The sequence below is a fragment of the Danio rerio genome, chromosome 4 (genome assembly GCF_052040795.2).
Source record: "Danio rerio strain M-AB ecotype USA chromosome 4, GRCz13ab, whole genome shotgun sequence".
Taxonomy (NCBI): domain Eukaryota; kingdom Metazoa; phylum Chordata; class Actinopteri; order Cypriniformes; family Danionidae; genus Danio; species Danio rerio.
The window spans coordinates 19077621-19099088 of NC_141024.2; the positions used below are offsets into that span (position 1 = coordinate 19077621).

The window sequence follows — 21468 nt, forward strand, 5'->3', positions numbered from 1 at the left end:
CTTGATTCACTAAGGTGATGCTTGTTTACATCTGTTTTAATTACATTTCTGTTAATTAAGGTTAAATATTTAAATAAAATGATTAACTAGTTGATTGATTGAATTAAGAATTACAAATATTTTTATTACAAGTTTTTAAAAAATGTTTTGTTTGAATATCTAAAGGAATTGTTACAATAAATAAGCACTAATTTGCATACATTTCTAGCACAAAATCAGAGTATTGGATCAGGTTCATAATTCTTGTTTTATTTATTGACGTATTAAAGTCAAAGTTTTTTATAGGGGATATAAACATGCAACAATTTTATGCAATCACTTAAAATTATTTTATTTCATCTGTAAAAGTTTATACAGCATTTTTGATCCATTTCATATGTTGAATACTGCATATACATGAATAAAAAGGAAAAGTTTGGTGTGTTGGTGCTGCCGAAGAGATTAAAACTAATTTTGATAAAACAGTTTTTAAAAATTTGTGTAGAAATCTACAAATGGATGAAGTGAGATAAACGAAAAACCCAAATGTATATTTAAGATGTTTGTTTTTTTTCACATTAGACTGAAAAACACTCTGAAAAGCCAAGATCTCAAAACTGACAGGTGCATGAATTTTATTTTTCCTGCAGTGTCTTGCCTTAAGCTGCTCTTAGGTGTACCAACAAAATCAATTACCTCTTGAATGTTGATGAGGGATTCTGCGTGTGTGTGTGTGAAGGCCCGTTTTTCTCTGCCTGCTCCCGGGAGCTTGTTTTCCCAGATTTGGGAGTTGCAGGTGCAGCGTCCAGCTGCAGCTCCACTGCGCACGCCAATGGCATGAATCATTTTCCCTCCTTTCAGAGCAGTGAAATCAAAGCATATGGAGGACGTAAAAGAAGGGAGGGCATGTTTTATCTGGATCTTTACCATCGCTCCATTAAGCTACGTTAGCGAACTGAGTGTGGAAAAAAGGAAGATCCTGTGTGCATGTGCGTGTTTGTGAGGCGCTTTCAGATAGGGAGTGGAGGGCAGTGAAAATCAAGCTCACGCAGCTGAGTTCACAGCCCTGACTTGATTGTTTTTCTTGTCTTGGCTCATCTCTGGCCGTCAGTGTTGTCATATTGTCCATGTGCATGGAGGCACACAGCCCTGAGAGAAACACAGAGGGACCACACATGGAGAGTGGAGCCCCAGGGAATATTAGGCCTGTGTGTGAAGCGCTTTGCCTGGGCTCAAGCCGCCTCGCTCTGCTGCTTGTCATTGGATCGCAGATCTGCTGATAAAAATGTGCCCCTTCTACTCTTTTAAAGTGATGAAATGTCTCTCCTTACCAAGCCCACCTGGGTATAGGTGAAGAGGTCTAGTAGGTCCCTCTGAGTAATTGTGGTGTGCAGCTAAAAGCGCACTTATAAATGTGAGATCCGTGTGGTCTGAAGATGTCAGACTAGTTGCGTACACCATCCCTTTTTGAGATTGGTAACAACAATGCCTTTTAGTGCTGTTAATAGGCGAACAGATCTAAAAAAAATGCACTTACTTCTTTTTGCTGGTCTCCACATATATAATTAGGTGCTACTTGTCAATTAAACAATGCTTTTATGTTTGTTCTTGCTGTCAATTGAGATAGAAGATATTAATAAGTGTTATGATAAATCGATGTGAGTTTAACTGCAGACGCTGTGTGATGCATGTGCATGCAAAGGGGAGTCAGATTTTAATGCAACTTACCTTCACCTTCTCTTGCGGGTGGACCCACGTGGTTTGCGCTATGCAGTGGTCACTACTAACTGAACGGAGTAGGAGCACACAGTTATGTTTTGTTATGCAAGTTGCATATAAAAATTTTTCATTTCAAAACCGCCCAAATATTGTCAACCCGCCTACGCCATTTTTATAGCCACACAATCAAATTCAAAACTTTTTGAAGTGTAGTAGTTTATTCCTTTGCCATGGTTTATATATGTTGTTTGTTTTATATTTTCTATTTCTGTTTTACACCTCAGTGCAGTTTTAGTGTTTTTTAGTATTTCAGCTGTTTTCAGAAGTTTTTTTTGTGTGTGTTTTAAGTAGTTTTTACCCATTTATTATGTTAATTTACCTCAGATTTTAAAAATTGAGTATAAAAATATACTATTATACAGTGCATTTATATGGTTTAAAAATTTCTCTTTTATTTAGTTTTTTTTTTATTTACAATAATACATATTATTATTGATTGCTGTTATAAAATGGTAATAATACCAATAGCAATAATAATATTTGTTGTTTATAATGCATAATATGAATGATCAGCTTGTTCCTTCAGTCCAGAAGTCTAGTTTTGGTAAATTGCCATGTCAAGCAATCCAAGCTTTATTTGTTACCATTTATTTCTTTTTTGTAATTTTTTTAAAGTTTAAAACACCGAGTGCAGCTTCTCATATGCCCTTTTGAAGTTTAGGCTCAACAGGTGGTCTAAGTCTGGGGTGAGCAACTTCCTGTTTATTCAAACTGTGATGAGGTATAAATGTTGGTTTGCACACTGTAACTTTAATTTTCAACTGTAAAGCTTACGGCTCATCTGTATCCCAACAGTGATTCATTATACTACATGAATGCCACAGACCTGTGAAAGCACTCCAGCCTCTCTGATTGCTTTACAATCCCTTCAACGTTATAAAGCTCAGTGAGTGACAATTGCAGCCTCTAATAATTCACATCTGCATTTCTCATCTTCTCAATTATTGCAAAACACTTGAATAAAATGATTTTTGACCCGCATGCTTATATCATGATACCGCAGTGACGTCTGGGATGCGAAAAGATTAGTCGAGTTGTTTCAGCAAATCGACAACTAAATGTATCTGGAAAGTTATAAATATGACACACCACCAGACTACATGGCACCCGATGATGACGGATAAGCCTTTGAAAGTTGATTTCAACTGTTGTTAATGCATTGTTTTCCCATGTTTGCTTGTCATTGATTTGCTGGTTGTGTCTGGTGTCATTTTTGCCCGAGAGGTTAAAAGCTACTCAAGTATTGTAACTATGACCAAATCCCATTTAAAGCAGCACTTTATCAGCTCCATTAGTCACTCGTTACCTTTTAAATGTTAGATTAGCAGCCCTTATCCAGGCTTATTAACTTTTGTGTTTATGTTTGCTTTTTGCTTCTTTTCAAGTGGCCCGTGCTGCACTAGACGTCCTGGGACATCGGTGCTTTAAAGAGCGCAAGGCTGTCTGTCATCAGCAGGCGTCACTTGGCTCTTTCAGACCTGCCACGTCTCTCAGCATGCTGTTTGTCTTCCATCTAATTACCCGTCGCACATGCCGGGGTGAGACATGCTTACCTTGAGTCTGCTGTGTGTTGTGTCTGCTGCCATCCCACATCCACGAGCCAATCAGATGTGCTTTGGAAAACTGATAAAACAGTAATTATTCACTAGAACTGTTTATAGTGCTTTTTGTATCTGAGTGACCTTTGGCACAGTAACAGACTCTAAAAAATACCTTTTGTAAGAATAATATTTTATACTAAGTGCATTTCTGTGAAGTTTGGAGGTATAACAGGGCTTTTCTCTTATGTTTGGTTTTCAGAGCTGCATATGAAATCACAGCATCTCTATAATTGTCGTCATCTGTGCATTCTTGGGCTGGTGGAAAAAAGTAATGTCATTTACACACCCATGCAAGAGTCTGGTAGGTGCTGTAGTTTATTTTTGCTCGCCGTATCCTCATCTACATTAGAAAATCACAATTATACTTTGGTTTTTACGTTTAAATGCAGCTCTACTTGTGTGCGGATTCCTTCGTTAAAATAATGACCACATTCTGTATGTGCAATGATCATTACATTTGTTTAAACTTTGATTCGTTTTTTTACAACTTAGTATGTCCACAAGGTGCCAACCTTGAATTAAACTGTTGTTTTACAGAAGGGACTAAATAAAATTTAAAAAAGAACTGTTTATAAAGGAATTAAAATATCTGCACAATTTCGTTTTAAACAAATACGAAGACATTTTTATTGCTTATAACTTTTGAAGAGAAAATTTACAGAAACTGGATATATATTTCTCGTCGTTTACTCGCCATCAAATGCATCAATTGTAACACAAATAACATACACACACAAGCACATAAAATATGAGTGCCAGTTTGCAATTCACATGTTCTTTAATTCATAATTTACTTTGGTTAAATATTATAAAACTAAATAGAGAGGAAAATGATTGGATATTATTAATTAATTTCTTCTCCAATCGCAAAAAATTATAGAAAGTAACCACATTTTTGCATAAGATCTAATGATCTTTCTAGTTGTAGCCTCTCTATAACCATATGTTATAATATTACATTCTATTCTCTATTCTCAATGTGTAATGAACGTTTAGTTTTCCAATGTTGAAGAATAGCTTTAAAACTCCTTTTAGAGTGACTTCAATCAGGTTAAAATGAGGTGGTGAAACATCCGTTTACGAAAATAATCCTACAAACAAAACAAAGAAGAAATTGGTATTTCTGTATCAAGATCTATTTTTTTCTGTAATTCCCAACCAAAATTGCTGTACAGGATTGCAGTACCAAAAGAATGGAGGTAGGTGTCAATGTAAATGGAGCGTACTTTAAATCAACTGTATGTTTTACAGCATGTCAGCGTTAATTAGGAAATACAAACTATTCTTAGGGAATAAGGCTGGCTAATACTAACTGTACTATGGCCACAAATGTGTACTGTATATATCAGGAATATTTAATTTAGTTAAAACGTATAATTGAATCAAAATTTAATATATATTGTAAACATCAATAAAATTTATTCATTTATAATACCATCTAACATAAAGAAATGATAAAGGTAAAACATTCATTCAGGATTTTTTGATGAACAGAAACCTATTATTTTTAGTTGGGTATATTTGATATGATATACATGCTGTCATTTTTGCTTGAATTCAGTGCATCCTTTTTTTATTTTTTATTCGCTGACACCAAACATATAAAAAAGTATAGTATACAGTATGGGCTTTGTAGCTGTTCAAAATCTCAAATAGTGTACAGTAATGCTAATGCATGTTAGTACAGTCTGAAGTAAAAAGACAATTGTGGGCCATCCCTAGCTAAACATGCGTTTTGTGTGTGTTTACACATGACCGCTTAAGAAGGAACTGTGACCTGTAGAATTTGATGAGCCTGCACAGCATTTCTGTTAAGGCCAGGAATCTTATCCACCACAGTGTTTTGTAATCACATTCTATTTTTTACAGTTAATTAAGTGCATGCCACTGTGACAAGTAAGGATGCTTTTTTTTTTTTTTTTGCTCCTGTTGTAATAAGCAGCTAAACTAAAGAGAAAGGAGACGTCTGAGGAACATTTTCCAAAGTGAATTATGAAGGTAATGAAAGTGTTTCTCTCCTCTGTAGAGTATCTGGTGAAATAATGCAGTTAAAACCCAAGGGTGATGTCATGCAGACAAACGTTTCGGAGATTGAAAATCCATCAGTCCCGTGAAAGACGGGGGGGGAAAAAAGCAAGAAAGAAAATAGTGAGCGTTCAATATGTTTTCGCTTATAGGATCTGACAGGTTTGAGGCGAGGAGAAAAAAAGAGGAGGAGGAACGCATAAAAAAAAAAAAAGTTGGCAGGGACGAACCGCGAGCGCGTGGCAAAAAGATTCAAGTGCAAACGAGGCGGATGGAGAGCTGATAATGGGGGGAGCTTGAACAAGAGCTGCTCTTTCATTTAACCCCTGCCTACATCTTTGCTTCGCTTTGATTTCAGGAAATGCTAGGTTTTGAAACAAAGATTTGAAGCTTTACAGTTGGTGAATGCTTTGGTTGGATCGCACATTCAGGCTGTAATTTATGTTTGGCTAGCAGGTGATTTGATTTTAAATAACATGGTTTGGTATTTGTTTTGTCCCTCTTTTGTTTTGATGGCAGCTACACTCAAGCTCTATGGGTTTTTGAAAACCCTTGATGGTTATTTTGTTCAGACTGATCCAAAGCGCAACATCTGTTCAACTGTTAATGTGTTTTTCATTTTTAAGTCTTGGCATTTCTTTGTTTTGAATTTTTTTTAAAATGGAAAACTTGCTGTTTACTTCCAGCCTTAAATTTAATTCTGAATCCCAGACTTTCAAAATTAACTCAGGATTTTGTAGCCAACTACTTTTTTTCCCCTTACTTGCCAGTTTTAAATAGTTTGTCTCTAAGGGTGTGTTCACTCTTGTAGTTTGATTCTCTTGGTTCATTTGGTTGGAAGTATTACTAATACAAAAATTAGAAATTTGAGCCTTGTTTGTTGAGCATTTACAGTATCATTTTAGGACTGAATTTAAACTTACAAAAAAATAAAGAATTCTATGATGGATCACTTGAAAATAGATATGCTGATATTCAGCAATTCAGTATGTTGTGATAATGAGCATGCATAATACTGATATCACGGATATCTTCAAAATACCATGAATATTTTTTTTTTTTTTGTTTAACTTTTAGAGTGCTTTTAAAGAATATTCACATAGTATTTGCTGTAGTGTTCAAAACAGTGCCGAATGCTTGAAGACTTAATAGTGCAAACGTGAACATTTTAACATTTACATAAATGAGATTGTACGAATTAATAATAAGCCATTAAATCAAAAAGTTATGAATAGCTGTGAGATAATGTTGGTTAATCTGGCCTACTACATGCTTAAACATTGATTGAAAATTTGGTGGAATATTTATAGGGGTTTTCTATTGTTTGATAGCACTGTGCAATAAGGTTCCCATAGTAAACATGAGTAATAGTAATGATGAAAGCTATAAAAGCTCTTAATCTTTGGTGTTGTTACTTTTCTTGTTAGTGTTAATGCTTAATACATCTTTAAATTAATAGTCATGATCTGATTGCAATTTAAATTCATTTTATCAATTAGGTTAACTAATAAAATAAAATAGTATCTTTTTAACTGCACTGTAAAAAATTCCTGGTTGCCTTAAATTTTTAAGCTGAATCAAATTAACCTTATGAGTCCATTAAACTTATATCACGTTTATATCACGTTTAACAGCTTGTGTAACTTATTAAACAAAATTAATCATGTTTAACTTAATTTTGTAAGTTATAATAAACAAAAAACAAATGCTGTCATGACTAATTAATTATATAATTTTTTACAGTTTAATATTAACAGTAACTTGTAAGTCTGGTGCTGATTTTAAACTGCTAACTAACATTTCCTAATGAGACTTCATTGTTAAATGTTACATATATTGTGTTTTATAATCTATTTGCAGTTGAATTAGGTTGATACATAAATTTTTTCTGAAGGTATATATACAGTAAAAAACACTTTAATATGTTTAATTATACCTGTAAAAGGTTCTCTATAAAAACTATTAATCTCAACAAGAAAATTTGATACCATCATAAGTTGGCTTGTGTTTTCATGTAATGGTGTTTTTATCAGTTGAAAAGCTTAAAAAATGTGCAGAGGAGTAAAAACATGAGAAGTTCTCAATCATAAACAAATTAGGTTCTGCTGCGAGGAGACTCATTTCTCACACCTGTATTAAACTGCAACGGCAAATATTAAACAAACTTATAAAAAAGCAATCATGCTTAAGCATTCAGTTCTTTTTATGGTTGCCTTTTTAAAAGTTTGCTTCATTTGAAGGAAACCTGCCAATTCTGAACCTACCTTTAAACAATTTTACTTTTTCTGTTATGCTCTGTTTTTTGTTTCATTTTCTGCTCTGGTAACAGAATGTCTACTGTATTTTCTGACATGTATGACTGGAGAAAATGCATCAGACAGACATTTTGATGATATATTGAATGGAGACCACAGGTGTTTTTAGCTAACTAGGTCGGTCGTGAGTAGCTGTTGTCAGATTGGTAGTGACATGACACAAAGATGAACTGCAAATCGACTCCTCATTGCCTGTCCAAAAACAGACTGTTTTTGTCCTTTCTTTTTCCTAAACCCTCAAGGGAACAGACCGTGTACATCCATCAAAATCACATATTCCTACCAGGAGAATTCCAGTTTTTAATTGGAAATCCAGCTCTTGTGTCAGGACAAGTAAACTCTAGGTCAAGAAGCTAAGTTTGTATTGACTAACACTGGCAATGGTCCATTTTTATGCTTTACTGTGGATTGGTTTCCAGAAGTGGACAGGCCCATAGCGATTTTGAACAGTGGATGACATTTTGGCCATTTTTAGATAATGGACATTTAATAGTGTTCAGATTTCCTTGTGTGCAGAGCCTTGTTTACCTGTTGAACTTGGCCAGTCAAACACTTCATCACTTCTAAAGTAACTGCTGACATGTTCTTTTCACCTGATGTGTTTAAAGGGCTTTGGATAATAATAGATAATAGATGGGTCAATGACATAAGATGGTACAATCTGAAAGGTTTCTGAAATGATCTTTGATCTCATTATTGTAATAATGTGTTTAAAAAAATATGACATTGTTTATAGAATTAACATTAGTCAATCAGCCAAACAATATTTTAGTTTTAATCATGCTTTTTTTAAGATACTTTTTTTTTTTTTTACTATTTATTTACTTATTATGTCTACCACATAACCTTTTGGTAATTGAATTACCTTTTGAATAAAATTTTTTTTATTCACAATTTACTAACATTTTCATTTATCTTATCTTTAGCTCAATTAATATTTGGGTGAATGGTATGAAAGTTCAAATATATTTATTTAAGTACTTGAGAGCAGTTTTGCATATTTACATTTTCTTTTCTTTATTTTGGACCTTTTTTTTTTCATTGACCCATAAGTCAAATACCTGGGTTAATAAAATTAAATCAGTCTGGGAGTGTTTATTTAGGTTCTCTGTTCGGTCAGAACATTGGAAGTTGGCATTAGAGGTTTACTAGGCAGCAGGGAGCAACAAAGCTTTTGCACAGTTTATTTTTATTGCATTTCTTTTATTTCACACATTTCATAATATTTTGCACTCACCGTAAAATCTTTGAAAGACTCGTTGGGACTCAGCTTTCAAACTTGGACGCAGGATACTTTTTCTAATTTTTTTTGTTCCCGGTTAATCTCAATGCCTCTTGGTCGTCCATTTATAATCTCGAGTGTCTTGCAAAGGAATAACAAATTGGAAATGTGAAGGAGAACATAAGCCATACTAAATAACTCCAAGGTCAGTTTAGCGAACGTTAGGTTTGTTTTTCTGAATGTTTGGAGAGAAAGGCTGAAATAGAGAGCACTGGATTTCATCCTGCTGTGCTCTTCATCTTACGTTACATAGTTTCAGACAAAAAAAAAATCTGGCTTTTTTGGCTGAATCAAAGAGGGCCGCAGGACTCAAAACATCACTATGAAAATGCATGACAGAGGATGAAACCTAATCCTGTTCTAGGCCCTCAGTCTAAATCAGCTTTAGCTGTGGAGAGAGCTGGCAGGGAGCTTTGGTTCCACAGTTCACGCCAGGCCTCTCGACACGCAAACTCCCGAGGAGCGTTTGCCAGTGTCCTCGGCTGAACTAGCCTGCTGATTGATTTGCACCGAGCTTCCAGCCGCCCCTCTCCCCAGCCTCAGCAGGTGGTGAGTGTTTGGGACTTAAACCAGGGAGCGATCAGGTTACAGTCATTTCTTTCAAATATCATTGATAAATATGGTGGAAGAGCTCCGAAGCAGCCAGCCTCATTTGTTGTAGAAATGCAGTCATAATCACATTCTGGAAAAAAAAATGCTACGTTAGCTGTGAAAACAGATGTAGGAAATTGTTCTGTTTGTAAACCCAGACTCTTTCTTTCACTCAAATATTTAAAGAATAGCTCAGCCGTAAGTAAATATCAGCATCATTTACTCACCGTTAGGTCCTTCCAGACATGCTTGACTTTTTATTTATTTTTTTTTTTTGAAAATTAACTCTTGCATTTATTCTCACAATGTAGATAGGACGTATGGCAGTCAAATCGACTGTCATTGGATTGGTTTGAGTCGGATATGAAAACCTTTAAACTTTACCGTTAATAGTTTAATGTTTTAAAAGCATGAATGCAGTTGAACAGTTCTTTTAGATCACATTTGATTTTTTTTTTTTATTAGATTTTTTTTTTTTTTTTACAAAATTAAAAATATTTTAATATGAAACATTGGATTTTCATTTTAGTTATTTTAGCAACTATGGAAACTTTGTAGCTCTTTGTAATGGAAAAAAAAAGATTTTCTCTCATGGTTAGTTTAAATTTACAATAGTTTCTTTTAAAGTCTGTAATTTAAAGAGTGTTGTACACCTTTTGGAAGCAAATACATTCTTTGGACAATGTCAAAGTAGACAAAAGCTTCCATCCTACTTTTTGTAGTTGGCAATTTAGTCTGATTTATGCATTCACACTTGATTGTACTTGTCTTTGTGGATTTATTATACAAAGATGCAGAAAACTCATGCATCTTTCCACTGCTCTGGAACACTAACAGTCTTCAAACTTTGTCACAATAAAGAGCAAAATCATTCATTTGCAAACTTCAGAGCAGATGCACCTGCGCAGTGTGTTTTTTGGAGGCATTCCTAAAGTGTGAAGCATCAGGCTATTGGAACGTTTTGTGGTTTCGAGAAGCTGCGCATCGGAGGCCCATGGAGGGAGGTGTGATTTTTAAAAGTCGCCTCTTTCATTCAGAAAAATGTCCGGCGGCCGGCCAGGTCCAAACACTTGTACAAACACGCCATCTCCTTCGCTCATTTCCAGCTCTGTCAGGCCTTTCCCCGCTGGGTTCAGTTTCCACTGAGGAAGCCCAGTCACATCCAGAGCAGTCTTTTGACACTGGTATTTGTCTAGTAGTCTGTTTGTTTAGTCTATGGTCTAAAGGAACCGCTTTGTTGCCAGCTGCAGGCCTGGTGATTGCGCAGTAACTAAGCTTCGATCTCGGAAGTGAGCGCGTGCACCTTGGTGTGAGGTAGTGACTTTATGGCCGGGTGTGTTTTGTGTGACTGGTGTGGAAGCAGACCTCAACAGCCCTCACACCTGTCGCTGCTGTTTTACTGCCATTTAAATCCAGCTGTGCATTTTAAGGCTAATTACAACTAACAGGTACCCTTTCCAAAACGTGACTTGAAGCTCATGGCATTTGCACAGAACCTCACACAGCCTGATGGGTCCTCCATTTAAAGAAAGCCGTTTCTGTAGAAAGTGCTGCTTCTGTGCAATACCAGCGAAACAAATTGTTACTGGCTCTTAACGAAAATAAAGGGAATCCAAAAGTACAGACTTGATCAAATACAGCCAACCTCCATTATTTTTGTGAGTTTTGCCACAAGGGAGCGCTTATGCTACACATGACTGTCTGATGTGAATCACTAAAATGTGTGCAGAATTTGTGAGGCTCTGAGTTTTGTGTTGATTTAACAATCGGAGGGATTTTTATTTGGCACAGGCTACTGCTACAAATTCCGTTTGTTAAAGACAGTAAGTGTTGTTGGAATCACTTGGAGAAATTTGGCATACACCATCATCAATGGACACTTTTTCAACATAGAAAAATGTTATAAGAAAGTGCACACGCTATTGCTTCCATTTAATTGTATGTTGATTTTCTGCAACAGTATGCAGGAAAACAATTGTGCTTGATGTGTCTTGGCAAGGGGGGTGCCAGCTGGATTAATTAGATTTCCCTTCACACCCATTGACTAACAATAAAGGCCAAAGCTCTCAGACCTTTTTTTTTATTCAAACCCGAAAATTAACAGTTTTAGGATTTTAAAATAGTAAAATATTTTTACATATTTACAAAAAACTCCATTTGATTAAGCCAAATCAAGCCTAACATGCTTCTAACAATGTTTTGTATTATAAATTTATATAATAAGACTCTCAACTCATCACAGATCCTCAAGTTGGGTTAATTTAAATGTTAATATGTCCAAACTGTAAAAGAATTTGTCAATTAAATGTTGTGACTGTGTTTTATCACACAGTAGCTTCGTTTCCGTCCACCAAATTTTTATGTGGATTTTGGATATAAACATAAAAATAAAATAAAGAACAATTGATAGAAATGCCAAGATGGGCATAAATTTAGAAAATGTGCATAACCGAGTAGGATAAACTTTTTATCCGAAAAGAAAAGATGCGAATAAACTATGATGGGAACACTTTTACCAAACAAATTCCAGTATGTACATTAAAAAAAGTCATGAGATTTAGTTATAAGAGATGTAATGATAAACGTGTTTTAATGAACAAACCCAGCAGGCTAAGCACCCTGTAAAACATCTTAAATGTTGTTTTGGTCACTCTAAAGCACCTTGCCCATTTCAGAATTAGTGTTATTATATATTAATTACCTCCAGAACTCTCAAGAGCATATGTGCTCTCACACCTTCAAATGCTCCAACGCAATCATTGCATGTCACCATTTTCTTCTGAGACACAAATCATTTATTAAGGAAAAGATAAGGAACTGACGATTTTGATCTTGTGCCATTTTCATATGTAGTATTAAATCAGACACAGATCTGATGTTTTGCAATGTGACCACAGTGTGACCGGTCGTGTCGGATTTCATGTGACTTTTACATAATCTTTGAGTGGCATGCATCATCATATTGTGATGCGTCATCGGATTGCAAACATCATCTACTTCTCAGCAGCATAGTAGAATGGCACACAAGGCAATTACTTTACCAAAGAAAGTTGGTTGTTCAATTTGAAAAAAAAAAAAATAAATTTAAGGGAAAACTGGTGCTTGTTAACCAATCTGGTTAACGGTTGGGGCACAGGTTTATTGCAAAGTCGAAGAGTGTCTGGGGGTGTTGCGGATAGAGGATCTGTGCGCAAAGGAGGACACGCTTTCATTTTAAAGGGAATTTTCTCTTTGAGAGAAAAAAGGGCAGGAGCTCAAGCATCCAAACCCCCCTTCTGCACATGCCTGTTGTTTATAACAAAGTAAAATTAAATAACTCCTGCAAACAGAGATAAACCAACTCAGCCTTCACAGTTCAGTTTGCGGCTGCTCTTTAACCCTTGATGAGTTCACCACACTGGTGGTCAGAGAGACGTGCACCACAGGTGTTATGAATTATCAATGTTTTCCATCACAAGTGACTTGTTTTAAGTTTAAAATGCCGAAATATACATTAGTAGTGGCAGAACAACCCTTTACAGTTCATGAAATACAATAATCATATTAAGCATAATCTGACAACGTGCTTCATACAGTATACACATAGTGTGCATAAATAGACATTTTGTGCTGTCCATAACTGTACTTTTGCGCATGCGGGTCAGTTTAAGAACAGGATCTGTTCACACTGCAAATCTGATATTGGCCACATTTATAACAACAATGTAAACAGCTATTCTAAAAAAATCAGATTTGAGCACTAAACCTTGCAGAGTGAATGTAGCCTTTGACTTGTTGGATAGAAACGCTGCTTTATTTGCATGTGTTTTATGCGATATTACAGTTTTGTGCATAAAGTTAATTCGCATTTTTGGCTGGAAACATAGCCACTGTCAGTAGATTATGCTTCACAAGCGTTTTTTTGTTGTACCTGCTTTTGAAAATTTAATCTCTGTCATATCTATATAGTTTCAGTCCTGTTTGAGCTTCCTCTTCTGTTGTTTTGCAGAGAAATTGAAAAGGTGGCCAGAGTTTTTCACACAAACAAAACACTATTGTTGTAACATCCATAATACTTTGCGTTAAACATTCGTTAAACAATAAAATATGTATCAAACTATACATGTCAGATAATACACATAAGCAAAATGTAATTTAAATGGAAAAAGCATGAAATGTGTCATGCTAGTAGAAAAAGAACACAGAGATGGTTATCATTTCACAGTAACAGCAATACAAGTGTCAACAGTAAATGTATCAATCTCACTTGACGTTCGCTCGTAGGGGACTCAGAAGGTGAGTATACAGACACACAGCAGAGTATACAGCAGATAGCTGATCTTCTGGTAAACTCTACACAAGTGTAAGCATTGGTCTAGATTGGTGAGAAGGATCAGAGATCATGTAATGGTCATTAGTTGATAAGTATACAAGCACACAGTTCGATAGTGTATAGCAGATCTTCTAGTAAACAATGGATAGAATAATCACTTCCCTTGATCAGTATGAAGGACTCAAGGACTCATTAGGAATGTCCATGGAAGAGGAAGAAGATGGACTGAAGATGAGGACAACCATCAAACTTCAATAACAGTCGAAGACTTAGAGGAGAAGGTGAGTTTATATGGTGTCCTGGGTTGATGGGGAACAGGTGCAAACCATTAGAAGGCTGGTGAGAGTTCATGGGGATTGGATGAAGGTGTTTTGTGAAGGTGAACGCTGATTGGGTGAGCAGAAACGAGTCGTGGATGTGACAGTACCCCCTTCCACAAGTGACTCCTGGCACCCTAGACCAGCAGCGGGGACGGCCACGTACTCGGGGAGCTAGACGACCGGGATGACTCTGAAATTCTTCAAGTAGAGTTCTAAGGGATGTAAGATGTCATCGGGGGGTTTCCAAGGAGGAGGAGAAACAGGGTCAGTGAATGGTTTGAGGAGTGACACATGGAAAAATGGGGAAATTTTTTAGTGTGGTGGCAGGTTGAGACGGTAAGTGACGGGGTTTATCTGGGAGTGTACGGTTAACGGTCCCAGGTAGCGGAGACTCTGCTTTCTGCAGGGCAGGCGGAGGTGGAGGTCTCTGGTTAATAACCATACCTAGTCCCTTGGTTGGTAAATAGGATTCAGTTTGTCTTTTACCTCCGCACTGCCTGCTGAAGATAGACGTGAGCTGAGTCCCATACCCTCTCGCTCTCTTGGAACCAGTGATCCACCGCGGGCACTTCCGATGTTTTCCCCGTCCATGGAAACAAAGATGGCTGATACCATAGGACACATTGGAAGGGGGTTAGACCAAGTGGTTTGATGCACCTGCAGGCGTCGTGGAGTTTTAGTGATGGCACAGACCGAGCAACCCTTAACGTACTGGTCGACATCGTGGGCCATTTTGGGCCACCAATACTTCTGTTTGAGAAGCAAAAGGGTTCATCTGCTGCCAGGTTGTCCTGAGCTGAGGGAGGTGTGCATACTGTCCAGCAGTGGTATGCGATATCTGGTGGGTACATAAAGAAGACCAGTAAGAAGGTCAAGAAGAGCTGGCTCCTCTTTTGAGACTGAGCAAATATCTTCATTCAGTTGCCACATAATGGGAGCGATTAAGGCCAAAGAAGGAAGGCCATGTTCAGGTGCATCATGATGAAGATTAAGAGAGTACATCCGAGAGAGAGGATCAGCTTTTACATTTTTATGGCCAGGTTGATAGTTGATGCTAAAGTTGAATCTTGCAAAGAAAAATGACCAGCGAGCTTGGCGGGCATTGAGGCGTTTGGCATCTCGAAGGTATTGGAGGTTATTATGATCCGTGATGACAGTAAAATGATGTTGGGCTTTCTTCAAGGGCCAGTTTGATTGCCAATAACTCTCGGTCACCAATGCCGTAATTTTGCTCTGCAGATGTTAATTTCTTAGAGTAGTACGCACATGGATGGAGGACTGTAGGTTCACCAGACTATTGGGGAAGTGCGACACATACTCCAGTGTCAGCAGCATCCACCTCCACAATGACAGGTAAGGAACGTTCCGGATGACAGAGGATGGGTGCTGTGGTAAACAGTCTTCAGTTCGTCGCAGGCATGGTGTGCTTCAGGGGTCCATGAAAGAGTGCGTCGTCCGCCTTTAAGGAGGAAAGTCAGTGGAGCGGAAAGGATACTGTGGTTCTTTATGAATCGTCTGTAGAAGTTGGCAAAGCCTAGAAAACGCTGCAGTTCCTTGATTGTCTTTGGAAGTTCCAATTGGGAAACAGCGTCTACTTTGCCCTTCTCCATACTGACCCCTTTGGCAGAAATGATATGGCCAAGGAAGGAGATGTTGGTTCCATGGAAGTCGCACTTTTCAGCTTTGAGATAGAGTTGGTTGTCTCTAAGAAGTTGAAGGACTTGTTGAACATGGTCTTGATGTTCTTTGAGGTTTCGGGAATAGATAAGTATGTCATCGATATAGGCTTGTGAAACGATGGAGGAAGTCTCTGAAGATTTAATTTATGAAATTTTGTGAGATGGAAGGACTATTTGCTAGGCCATAGGGCATGACCAAGTACTCATAGTGGCTAGCAGGGGTGTCAAAAGTCGTCCCCCTTGTGGATTTAAATTAATTTATAGGCACTGCGAAGATCGGGGTTGCTGAAGATGTGTGCCTCCTAGAGTGCTATCCAGTCTATCCAGTGCCGTAATCCTCCAATTTTCTTGGATACGAAAAAGAAACTTGATGCTGCGGGAGATGTGGATGGTCTGATGAACCTCTGATGGAGAGCCTCGTTGATTTATGTATTCATTGCCTCGTGCTCAGGACGGGAAAGAGGATAAATTCTTCCATTCGGTAACTTGGCGTTGGGCCGCAGGTCGACGCTACAATTCCAGGACTAATGAGGAGGTAGCTTGGTGGCTCGCTCCTTGCCGAAGACATCCTTGAATGACTGATAAACGAAGGTAATGGTGAGGCTGGAGGATGGGTGAAGAGTTTCAATGGTGGTGGCTTCGATGGGTAAAGGACTGGAATTCGTTGAATGACCGGTAGAGGGAGTGGTATGACCATGGCTTATACAGACGGCACTCTGTCCCAGAATCTTGCCTGTATCCCAGTTGATGTAGGGTTGGTGTTGCTTAAACCATGGTCGACCCAGGATGAAATCAACATTGGCATGAGGCAGAATGAGCAGGGTAAGTTTTTCATGGTGATTAAGGAGTGAAATGAGAGATTCTCTGGTACGTTGAGTAACTTTGCCCTCGCCTAATGGGCAACTTTTGATGGTAGTTATTTTTTACTGGATCTCATTACGGACGGAGGAGAGATGAAGTTGGAGGAGATGAAGTTACCAGCAGCCATCAAATCCACCAGCACATATATGGGGAGAGTTCGGGAGTTATAAATAATTTGGCGTGCATATGTGGTATATGAGACACTGATGAAGTGAGTAAAACCTTATTCACCATTAGGCGTGGCAGGCAAACAGGTCAAGCAGAGATCAGGTGAGTCGATTCTCCACAGTACAGGCATAGCTGGTGACGGATGTGTCATTGACATTTGGAGGATTTCAATCGGTATGCGTCCACTATTATCGTCTCCTAGGTATCCAGCGCCAGTGGTGGAGATCTGAGAGGCAATATAGCGTTATCAGATGGAGAGGATGAACAGACAGATAAGTGTTGGGACACACTGATGGTTTTCTTCATGAAGGTTAGCATTATCACCATAAATGACCATTTGTTTTTCGTATGTGAGGTTTTAGTCCTTTTCGATACGCCGCTTGGAGGGCGACAGAATTCCACGCACTACTGGCAGTAAGTGTTCAGAATTGTCGTGTATACTCATGGATGGTGAGGTTTCCTTGGTGAAGATTAATCAAATACCTTTTTGAAATTGTTTACAAACATGTCAGTTTGTAATGGTCATCACCAAGCTGTGAGTACTCCACTGACGCATGGTGTGGACCACACCAGCAAATGAATCTGGCGCACTTCCTGTTCCTGCTGCGCTAGCGTCCATGTTTTCTTAGGGCCGGTTTTCAGTCACACTAGCAGACAAGGAAGACAGATGGTTGTCTTTTCACAGTATTTATTCGAAACAAAGTCACTTTTAGTCACAAAGTCACAAAGTCACATCTCGCAATCTTCTGTAACAGCAATACAAGTGTCAACAGTAGATGTATCGATCTCACTTGCATTCGCTCGTAGGAGACTCAGCAGGTGAGTACAGACACACTTCATCTAGCAGATAGCTGATCTTCTGGTATGCACTACACAAGTGTAAGCATTCCTCTAGATCGGTGAGAAGGATCAGAGATCATTTAATGGTCAACAGTTGATGAGTATACAAGTACACAATTCATAAGAGTGATTGCAGATCTTCTAGTAAACAACAGATAGAATAATCACTTCCCTTGATCAGTATGAAGGACTCGAAGACTCTTTAGGAACATCCATGAAAGAGAGAGAGAAGACGAAGGAGTGAAGATGAGGACAACCATCCGACTTCAATAGGGAGATGAGAAGGTGAGTTTATATAGTGTCCTGGGTTGATGGGGAGCAGGTGCAAATCATTAGAAGGCTGGTGAGAGTTCACAGGATTGGATGGAAATGGTTTGTGAAGGTGAACACTGATTTTGTGAGCAGGAACGAGCGGGGTATGTAACAAAATATGAAGTTTATTGCATGTAATTATGGAAATTTTAGTTTTGTTTAAAATAAAAATTAATTTACTACAAAAAATGCAAAACAATAATGCATTTAATGTAAAATTTGTGTTTGCTCTTTTACAGTTTTCTATGCATAAAAAACTGTTCATTTAATATTGTTTTATAAAAAGTGTAAAATTACATGTAGTTTGTGGTTAGGTCTTTAACAGCTTCTATACATTTAACAAGTATAAGGAACTAACTAAGTAGCATTTTGGGCAGCATTCAACATTTTTGCCTTACAGTAAGCGCTTTTTTCTGGCAGTGCTTTTTTATTTAATTTTTTTTTATTTTTAATATTTTTTCTGTGGGTATATTTATTTAGGACTATCTGGAGATAGCACATGGCCACAGAGTTTTGCCAACAGAATATGAGAAACAAGCGTTGCTAATCCCCTGTATTTGACAAAAGTGTTTCCACACAATTGTCTATTGCTCCTCAAATGAAAAAGATAGTCTCGTGACATCTAAATCTGGGAATCTGCTAAACACATTTCACCGGGCATATATAATGGGCCCTTACAGGCTGGTGAAGCAGGACAGACTTAGTCATAGTTACTTAAGGAATCCCTTAACTCAAAAACACCCTTCCCCAACCAAACGAACCTTTCCACAGTGCCTGCGCAGAATCAGAGCTCTTTAATCGTTCTAATTATTCTGTTTTCTCTTAGAATGGCTCTCGGCCTGCTTGGAACAGATTCTGTCTGGGTTTTCAATTGAATTGGCCACGCTGGACTGAATTGGCTTTGAGCAAGTGGTGCAGGAAACATAAAGGCCTATCCTCTGAATATTCCTGCAAATCACTGAGCTGTTCTGTGCTGACAGAGAGCTCTTAACGTGCTGCCTAAAACATCCCACCCCTGTTATGACATTTACTCTAACGAGAGGAGATAAAGCTATGAGTTACACCTCCTCCAAACCTCTAGTAGTATGTTGAATTCGAAAAGGAAAAAAGAAAATTAACCAAAGTAACTATGACATTGCATAAAAAGAGATAATGGTATGGATTAAAATGATCTTCGATTATAAAATGATCAAATTTAGTGAACAGCTTCAAGTTGCAGAAGTAAAAGATTAATTTTTAATCATATTTAAAGTTACATATGTTCTGAAGCACAAAAAGTTAATAATATTTCTCTGTTATTTGTTTTAATCAGACAAAGTCTTTTTAACGGACAGCTGAACTTTACAGTTTCACTAAGGCTTGTTTATATATGATAACAATGTAGACAAAAATGTTTTTCCCTTGACTTTTAAAAGTTTCACTTTACACAACAGCATTTTCAAAATGTTCCATGTTTATGCATCTGCAAAAACATTCTGAAACTATATTATATATGCCTGGCCAGTAATTGGTGCTGTAAATTTTGTTAGTAAACAGTATCTGAATGGAAGTGATGATATGCAGTCATAGGCTTGATACTGGTGAGTGTGTGCGCATGTGTAGAATTAGCTGTGTTTGCAAGATGTTTCCCCACTGTTAGTTCTCATATTAAGTAAATTCAGACTTTACTGATGAAGCATTAACAAACACTACTACAGTATAATGCTACAACTCTTATGTTAGGCTGCTTTAACACAATCTACAAGTGCTATATAAATAAACTTGAATTGAATGATGCGGATAAGTCTGAGTGACAATCGGTTTAACACTGCCATTGGTATTGCTTTTCTGTTCAGAAAATTGTATGGAATATGGTATGGATCTTGACATACATATAATGTCTCTGTTTAAGAGAATTTGGACTGAAAGCCCACAATGACCAAACCTCTCATTAGCAGAAAGAATCAAAGGCCCAGACTAACTATTGCTGAGGAGCATGTTGTGTGGACTAAGAAGTGGTCCAAAGTGCACTTTAGTACTGAAAGCAAGTTTAATGTCAACAAACTTGATATATATCAAACTCAAATTGTGCAAAAACTGAAAAGGGTGGAGGAGGAATTATATGTCATAGTTTAGGGCAGGAGTCACCAAACTTTAGAGTTTTGCGCCAACTTGCCCCAACTCTTACCTGGAAGTTTCAAGTATACATAATAAGACCTTGCTTAGCTTGTTCTGGTGTGTTTGATTATTGATGGAGCTAAAATTTGCAGGACACCGGCCCTCCAGAACTGAGTGCTCTGACTGACTTCTTAAAAAGCTACATACATATTATTACCAAAGCTGTACAAAAAGTACAAAGTGTACCTTTTGAAATGTGTAGGTACTAACATGTACCTTTTATGTTGGTAATATGGACCATTAAGGTGCAAATGTGTACCCTTTAAAAAGATAGCATCCCCAGGGACAGCTTTGTACCTTTATTCAGTGTAGCAGTCAAAACTACTTTTTAAAACGTGTTTATTACTTGGACATCCTGGCAGTTACTTGGGTTTTATAATGAAAGAACACATTGTATGTATTAGTTTCTATCTGAGTGGATTTCTACTGCGTTCTGAGAGGCAATGTCCTAGGTTAAACATATTTTTTTCCTTCTATTTATTTATTTTTTATTCTTTTTCTGTTAATGCAGCACAGAACATTTAACCCCACTAATGGAGCACAGTGGGTGGAGTGGTGATGGATATTTTAGGTGTGAGGGGGTTTACATTTAAGACGATGCTTTTTTTTTGGGGTTTTTTTTTTTTTTTTTCAGTCAGAGGAGCACCTCAGCTCATTTAGCATGTGCACATTGGCAAAACTTTAAACAAGAACGTATAGGAGTTAGCCATTAATGCTGCTTTGATCTTCAAACTCAAACTTCAAACTTTTTTTTTTTTTTTTTGCACATGATTAACGTGCTCTGAACCTGGCTGCATTAAATTGGCTATTGTTTCAAACCAACTCTTATTGCATTTATTATATGCCATTTATTATATGACATCCGCTCTTTGTGGCCGCTTTCATTAACAGTGTTTTGGTGTCTCGTTTCACGCGTCTCTCCACGAGTGGGCAAAACAGGAAATGAACTCTGTGAAATGGGTCAAATTGAAGTTCCTGTTTCACCTCACTCAGTGTCTGGTTTGTGTTTGCTGAACAGGGGCCAATGAAATGCTCAAGTGATGCTTTAATGCACTGCATGAAAAATAAAAGATATCTGCTATACTGTAGCTTTAAATATACAAAGCAGCTTTCATCAGCTTTGTTAAAAGATAGTTTGCAAAAAAGCAGTGTTACTTATCCACATGCTGGTTCACTTGGGCCTCATTTAACATTTTAGTTTTAAAATGGTGTCTTAGAATGAAAACGATCCACGTACACACTGGCAT

The 21468-nt window shown here is 37.4% G+C and overlaps 1 long non-coding RNA gene across 10 annotated transcripts in view; it reads left to right on the forward strand.

The window, feature by feature from the left end:
• Nucleotides 1-21468, forward strand: part of LOC147844698 (uncharacterized) — a 101941-nt gene that overhangs the window by 7146 nt on the left and 73327 nt on the right. For 6 of the 10 annotated variants that reach the window (XR_015483103.1, XR_015483105.1, XR_015483102.1 and 3 more), the window contains 3 exons: nucleotides 2554-2644; nucleotides 3144-3296; nucleotides 3559-3660. This is a non-coding gene — a long non-coding RNA (uncharacterized LOC147844698). Of the gene's footprint in view, nucleotides 1-2373; nucleotides 2445-2553; nucleotides 2645-3143; nucleotides 3297-3558; nucleotides 3661-21468 lie in introns of all 10 variants that reach the window. The other 4 variants (XR_015483099.1, XR_015483104.1, XR_015483098.1 and 1 more) reach the window with 1 other exon arrangement.